An 8,196-nucleotide genomic window follows, 5' to 3' on the forward strand; every position below is an offset into this window, starting at 1 on the left:
TTGTATTTACATGCAAATATAAAATGTATGCTGGCAGATCCTGTGTAATTTTATTCAGTTTCCTCCAGTGGTAACATCTTACAAAACCAAGTTCTATATCAAAACCAAATTATGATACATTTCAGATACAGAATATTCCCATCACAAGCACCCATCATGTGGCCTTTTAATAGCCATACAACTTCCCTCCCATCCTCACCTTTTCTTTAACCCATGACAACCACTAATCTGTCTGACAATTAGTCAGCATGAGTTTAACCCATGACAACCACTAATATATTAGACTGGAATATATCATTCCAGTCTAATTCTCTTGAGATTCATCCAGGTTGTTTGTGTGTATTGATAGTTTCCTCCTCTTCCTCCTCCTCGTCTTTCTCCTCCTTCTCTTCCTCTTCCTCTTCCTCCTTTCTCTTTCTCTTTTTCTTCTTCCTCCTCCTCTTTCTCCTCTTCTTCCTTCCTCTCCTCTTCCACTACCTCCTCTCCCCTCTTCCCCCTTCCTCCTCCTCTTCTTCTTTTCTTCATCTTTTCTTCTTCTTCTTCTTCTTTTCCTCTTCTTCTTCCTCCTCCACCTCTTCCTCCTCCTCCTCTTCCTGTTCTTCTTCTTTTCTTTTCCTTTTTGCTGAGTAGTATTCCTTAGTTTGGATGTATCAGTTTGTTTCACCAATTCATCTATTCAAGAACCAGTTTTTGGCCATTGTGAATAAAGGCTACTATAAACATTCATATATACATGTAATTTAAACATCAGCTTGTATTTCTCTGGGATAAACACCTGGAAGGAATGTTGCTGGGTTGTATGGTCATTGAATGTCTAGTATTTCAAAAAATTGTAGTAAAATTCATATAACATAAAATTCACCATTTTAACCATTTAAAATGTACACTTCAGTATCATCTAGTATGTCTACAATGTTCTGCAGTCATCACCACCATCTAATTCCAGAATGTTTTTATCACCACAAAAGGAAATGTCATAACCATTAACCAGTCAGTCAGCATTCTCCCCTCCCTCATTCCCTGGCAACTGCTAATTTACTTTCCTTCTCTGTGAATTTGCCTATTCTGGACATTTCACATAAATGAAATAATACAGTATGTGACCTTTTATGGCTGGCTACTTTCACGTAGCATAGTGTTTTCAAGACTCATTCATGTTACAGCATGTATCAGTAATTCATTCCTTTTTATTTCTGATAATCTTCTTGGTGTGAGACTAACCCCAGGTATTTACCCCTGATGATGACACCACTTCATCAATATTGGAGTGGTGAGGGACTGCTCCATCGATGGCATCTTCTCATGGTGACATCTTCACATAGCAGAAGGTAGAAGGCAAAAAGGGATGAACCCTCTCTAAAGCCTCTTTTGGGGTTAAAAAGGGTTAATCCATTCATAAGGGCAAAGATCTCATGACTTAATCACTTCCCAAAAGGCACCATCTCTTAGTCACCATCATTTTGGAGGATGCTGTGGTTTGAATGTAGTGTCTTGGAGGGGGTACCATATTCAAACCATAGCATCCTCCAAAAATGAACCCCTGCTAAAGCCCCTCAGCAGGAAAGAGCACAAATTACTTGAATCAACAGGAGTTAGCAGGGCAGAATCATTCCGAATTGTGAACTGCTGTGTCAGGAAAGGCAGAGGAAACTTTTGGAGTGACTACAACCATAGGGCTCTCCTGGCTCCTTGGACCAACTTTGGAGTCTGAAGCCCTCTTCTCTGCTATTGGACATCATGGCATCTGTTCTTGAGATGGCCTGAGAACAGACCTGAGGACAGGCCATTGGAAAACTGAGGATGCTAGTGGCTTAGAGGCAGAGCTTTGGAGTCAAATGGACATGACACTGCCAGTTACTTACCCATTGGCAAACTTGCTCCTATTCTTAGCATCATTAAGCATCAGTTTCCTCATTAGAAAAATGAGAATAATAGTACTGATCTCACAGGATGGCTGCAAGGATGAACTTAAATGAGGCATGGAGCGTACATAGCAGAGTGCTCGGCACATGGTGTGAGATAAATGAAGACCATTATTATTGTTATGTCTAAACCAATCTTGTCCAGTTGAATTTTCTGTGATGATGGAAATGTCCTATATCTGTGCTACACTGTGTGGTAGCCACTAGCCACATATAGCTATTGATCACTTGAAATGTGACTAGTGTGATAGAGGAACAGAATTTTTAAATTTTGTCTAATTCAAATAGATATGGGTAGGTAGCGGCTGCCATTTGGACAGCATAAGTGTAACCCTTAGCCATTAACCAGGCTGGTTGGCCCAGATTAGATAGAATAAATATTGCCATTATCAACCAAGGCAATTGCAATAGCATCACCAAAAAAGTGAGCAAAGTATCTCCCTAATAGATGTTTAATTTTACAGCAATAAAAAGAAACTGCTTTATGGAAAGCCTACTATATTTGTGGTAGGTTTAGAACTAGATTTAAAAAGGGCTGGAAATAGATTTATTTAAAGTTCTGAAAGGACAAAGGGAAGTGTGGTAGATTATTATTTAACAAATATTCACTCCTTTCCCCCTCCCACTTGCATGAAGGAAGTATTCTTCCCCACCCTAATGATTTGGGATTTGGCCATGTGGCCCTAAGAGGCATTTCATGTATCTGCCCATCCCTCTGAAGTTTCTGACCTCCACCTAGTGAAAATATATACCAGTTAGCTTCTGCCCCTTGTCGTGATCCTGAAATAAACTACATGAAGCAGACACAAGCTTGACCCATAGCCTGAAGGAGAGTGAGCTACAGACCTACAAGTGAGAAATAAATGGTGTTTTTGTATGCCATTGATATTTGGTATACAGCATTTTTTCAGTAAAAATATGGCTAACACAGGAACTCATATTTATTGAATACTTTCATGCCAATGTACTATGAATAGACACTTGTGCTCTGATGGGGCTTAGCTGTGTTCCCACCCAAAACTCATCTTGAATTGTACTCCCATAATTCCCATGAGTTGTGGGAGGGACTTGGTGGGAGATAATTTGAATCATGGGGGCGGTTTCCCCCATACTGTTCTCATGGTAGTGAACAAGTCTCACAAGATCTGATGGTTCTATCAGGGGTTTCTGCTTTTGCGTCTTCCTCATTTTATCTTGCCGCTGCCATGTAAGAATTGCCTTTCACCTCCTGCCATGATTCTGAGACCTCCCCAGCCATGTGGAGCTGTAAGTTCAATTATATCTCCTTTTCTTCCCAGTCTCAGGTATGTCTTTATCAGCAGCATGAAAATGGACTAATGCAGTAAATTGGTACCAGTAGAGTGGGGCATTGCTGAAAAGATATCAAAAAATGTGGAAGCAACTTTGGAACTGGGTAACAGGCAATGGTTGGAACAGTTTGGAGGACTCAGAAGGCAGGAAAATGTGGGAAAGTTTGGAATTACCTAGGGACTTGTTGAATGGCTTTGACCAAAAACCTGATAGCAACATGGACAATAAGGTCGAGGCTGAGGCGGTCTCAGATGGAGATGAAACACTTGTTGGGAACTGGAACAAAGGTGACTCTTGTTATGTTTTAGCAAAGAGACTGGCAGCATTTTGCCCCTGCCCTAGAGATTTGTGAAACTTTGAACTTCAGAGAAATGACTTAGGGTATCTGGCAGAAGAAATTTCTAAGCAGCAAAGCATTCAAGAGGTGACTTGAGTGCTGTTAAAGGCATTCAGTTTTATAAGGGAAGCAGAGCATAAAAATTTGGAAAATTTGTAGCCTGACAACGTGATAGAAATGAAAATCCCATTTTCTGAGGAGAAATTTAAGCTGGCTGCAGAAATTTGCATAAGTAACAAGAAGCCAAATGTTAGTCCCCAAGACAATGGGGAAAATGTCTCCAGGGCATGTGAGAGATCTTCACAGCAGCCCTTCCCATCACAGGCGTGGAGGCCTAGGAGGAAAAAATGGTTTCATGGGCCGGGCCCAGGGTACCCATGCTGTGTGCAGCCTAGGGACTTGGTGCCCTAAGTCCCAGCTGCTCCAGCCATGGCTGAAAGGGGCTAACATAGAGCTCGGGCCATGGATTCAAAGAGTACAAGCCCCAAACCTTGGCAGCTTCCATGTGGTGTTGAGCCTGCAAGTGCACAGAAGTCAAGAATTGCAGTTTGGGAACCTCCACCTAGATTTCAGAAGATGTATGGAAATGCCTGGATGCCCAGGCAGATGTTTGCTTCAGGGGCAGGGAGCTCATGGAGAACCTCTGCTAGGGCAGTGCAGGAGGAAAATGTGGGGTTGGATCCCCCACACAGAGTCCCTACTGGGGCACCACCTAGTGGAGTTGTGAGAAGAGGGCCACCGTCATCCAGACCCAGAATGGTAGATCCACCAACAGCTTGCACCATTCACCTGGAAAAGTCACAGACACTCAATGCCAGCCCGTGAAAGCAGCCAGGAGGGAGGCTGTATCCTGCAAAGCCACAGGGGTAGAGTGGCCCAAGACCATGGGAACCCACCTCTTGCATCAGCATGACCTGGATGTGAGACCTGGAATCAAAGGAGATCATTTTGGAGCTTTGAAATTTGATTGCCCCACTGGATTTCAGACTTGCATTGGCCCTGTAACTCCTTTGTTTTGCCCAATTTATTTCACTTGCAATGGCTATATTTACCCAACGTAGCCCCATTGTATCTAGGAAGTAAATAGCTTGCTTTTGATTTTACAGGCTCATAGACAGAAAGGACTTGCCTTATCTCAGGTGAGACTTTGGACTGTGGACTTTTGGGTTAATGCTGAAATGAGTTAAGACTTTGGGGGACTGTTGGGAAGGCATGATTGGTTTTGCAATGTGATGACATGAGATTTGGAGGGGCCAGGGGTGGAATGATATGGTTTGGATGTGTCCCCACCCAAATCTCATCTTGAATTGTACTCCCATAATTCCCACATGTTGTGGGAGGGACCTAGTGGGAGATAATTTGAATCATGGGAGCAGTTTCCCCCATACTGTTCTCATGGCAGTGAAGAAGTCTCATGAGATCTGATGGTTTTATCCGGGGTTTCCGCTTTTTCATCTTCCTCATCTTCTCTTGCCACCAGCATGTAAGAAGTACCTTTCACCTCCCGCCATGATTCTGAGGCCTCCCCAGCTATGTGGAACTGTAAGTCCAATTAAACCTCCGTTTCTTCCCAGTCTCGGGTATGTTTTTATCAGCAGCATGAAAATGGACTAATACATAGTCCAAATGATGAAATAATTAATTCAAAATCATAGTGAAACTGGGGTTCGATATGAGATCTGTTTACATCCAGATGTTTAGATAAATTCATGAATAAAGCATCCATGGTAAGACATTAGAGGAAAAGATACTACATTAGTCAGGGTTCTCCAGAGGAACAGAATCAGTTGGAGATGAATAGATAAGAAAAGACAAGATAAGGTAAGGTAAGATAGAAGGAGAGAGAGAGAGCATGAGGTGTGGGGGAGAGATTAATTATGAGTAATTGGCTCATGTGTTTATGGAGTCAGAAAATAGCACAATCTGCTGTCTGCAAGCTGGAAACCCAGGAAAGCCAGTCCAAGTCTGAAGGCCAAGAACCAGGGAAGCCAGTTGTATAAATTCTAGTCTGAGGGCCAGAGAAGATAAGATTAGATGTCCCAGCTCAAACAGTCAGGCAAAAAACAAAAGGGGCAAAATCCTCCTTTCTCCACCTTTTTGTTCTATTCATGCCCTCAATGGATTGGATGACATCAGCCCACTCATATTGGGGAGGTCAATCGAGCTACTGAGTCTATCAATTCAAATGCCAATCTCATCTGGAAACAACCTCACAGACAAAAGCAGAAATAATGTTTAACCTGGGCATTCTGTGGCCAATTAGTTTGACACATAAAATTAGCCATCACAGAGACCAAGCCCCCAAAATTTTCGATATGAAGATAGTCATGTCTTTTCTGGACTGACTCTCAAGGTCATTGTCAGAGATGAATGTTCACCCCAGCCAGATCATGAACATCACTATTCTACCTCCATCACATGTTCTCATCTCAAGTAAATATTTTCTCTAGAAACTTTACAAATAGACAGAATATTCATTACATCAATTTTAAATACATCCTGCCACATTTTTAAAATACTCATTGGAAAACCTCATACATAAGGTGTGATTTCATTAGAAACATACTCTGTATTAAACATCAATCTCTTCCACTATAAAGCACATTTTCACATTTCTAAGCACTGAGTTTGCTTTAATAAAACTTGTATTCACTTCATAAATGTTTCTGCCTACATCATAGTACCTACCCATATATCTTGAACCATGTAACTCTATGGTGATATGCTAACTTGTAAAGAGGGCTTATTGGAAAGCTTGGCAGATCAAGGTAACAGGAAAACCTTATTTTTAGGTGGGAAAGAATGATAATAATACATAGGTCAAAATATTTAGAAAGTAAGTTTAAGAGGGAAAATAAAAAATATTCTATGAAGCTCATTGAGAGCAGATTGAACAAGCAGATTCAACAGTTTAGTTCCTTTGTGTGGACAAATTCTAACAAGGTCCAGAGCATTCAGGATCCTTCTCTCTCCTGCTGCCTCTCTTTTCACCATCTGAGTTCGAGATCACAATACCAGCCACATTTCTTTTCTCACCCCTCTGGTGCCTCAGCAAGAAGCCCGTGCCCATGCTGTCCCCTGGTGAGGCTACTGAGGAGGCTGGCAGGAAGATGCAGAGACTGCTGCACTGAAGCCTGCAATGTGACCCACCCTGCTGAGCTCTTTATGAAGCAGAAAGCAGCTATCCTCTTCGCATATGTGGTACATTCTGCCATATGTGCCCCAAGACTGTGTTTCCTTGTGGACCTAACTTCTTACAGCAATTTCTCCTAAGCAGCTCTTTCTAATTTCACTCCCTCCCTGGTTTTGCTCTGCCCAGGGAAGACACTATGAATGATGCCCTACTCAGTGTTGCCCAGTCCCTGTGATGCTGGCCTGTTGTCCTTGACCCAAACTTGAATTCCTCTGCTCTCTTGCCATAAGATGAGCATTTATGCAAAAAGATCAATAACAACTTCATCCTCTCAGCATCAAATTTGGCATGCCCAAAAATTACCTGAATCGCAGCATGAGCACAATTTAGACTCACAGGCATAAAGGGCACCCCTGCTACACTGGCACTTTAAGAAAATTAGAGAAAATAAAATCACATTTGTGGGTTTTGGTTGTTTATTGGAAACTCTGTACAGATTATCAGAACAAACAGCAACTTATCAGAGCACAGTTTCCTTCACTGAGTGCCTCAGTGCCAAAAGCAGCAAACTAGGACTCCTGGATGAGATAGAAGACTGAGTACTCCTAGAATAAGCACATAGATATGCTTAACTGTAAGAACATTATTTCTAAATATAAAACTGGACTGGAAAGCAAAAAGAAAAAAAAACCATAATCTCCAAGTATGCCAGAAACAAAAAGATAATTTAGGGCTAAAAATTGTGAGTTAATTAAAGTTATATCGATGGAAAAATGGTCCCAGGTCAAGGATTTGACCCCTTATATAACTCTGGGAGCCAATAAAGACTTGTCCTGCCAGGGAATGAGGGACTTGAGAAAAACAAAATGAGGCCCAGGTAAACAACATGAAAGCTCCTCACCTGCCTGGTTTGCAGCTGGACAGGAGTCACCATCAGAAAATCAGCACTGAAAGTCTGTACTCCACTGTGGGTGGGGCTGAATTCACACTACTTTGTGTGAAGAAGCCATGAGTCAATAATGGCTTTAAAAACTGGTCCAAAGAACAACAAAAGTGTGTCCTGAATGCTACACTGCATATGAAATTCTATAACATGGTAATAGAAATCATATCTATGGTAGCATCTGGGAATGAGGATTGACTGAGAATGGGCATGAGAGAACTGGTTGGCATGACAGAAATGCTTCATGACTTGATACGGGAGTGGCTAAAATGTGCATTTGCATTTATTGAAACTGATTGTACAACACACTAAAGATCTGAGCAATTCACTGCTTGTAAATTATAACTCAATGCTGAAATTAAAAAAAAAAAAATCCTGATCCAGACCTAAACCTATTTAAGATTCCAGACAAAGCAATGCTAAATCACCCCCATAGCACCCCCCATGTGCTAAACCACAAGCTCTACACCCCAAAGCATGTGTGGCAAACGTATTTTCCTCTCTCTGGCTTCTGGAAGCTGGATCATACGCAAAGGACCCAAGTGCAGCC

The sequence above is a fragment of the Gorilla gorilla genome, chromosome 19 (assembly GCF_029281585.2).
Source record: "Gorilla gorilla gorilla isolate KB3781 chromosome 19, NHGRI_mGorGor1-v2.1_pri, whole genome shotgun sequence".
In the NCBI taxonomy this organism is placed as follows: Eukaryota; Metazoa; Chordata; class Mammalia; order Primates; family Hominidae; genus Gorilla; species Gorilla gorilla.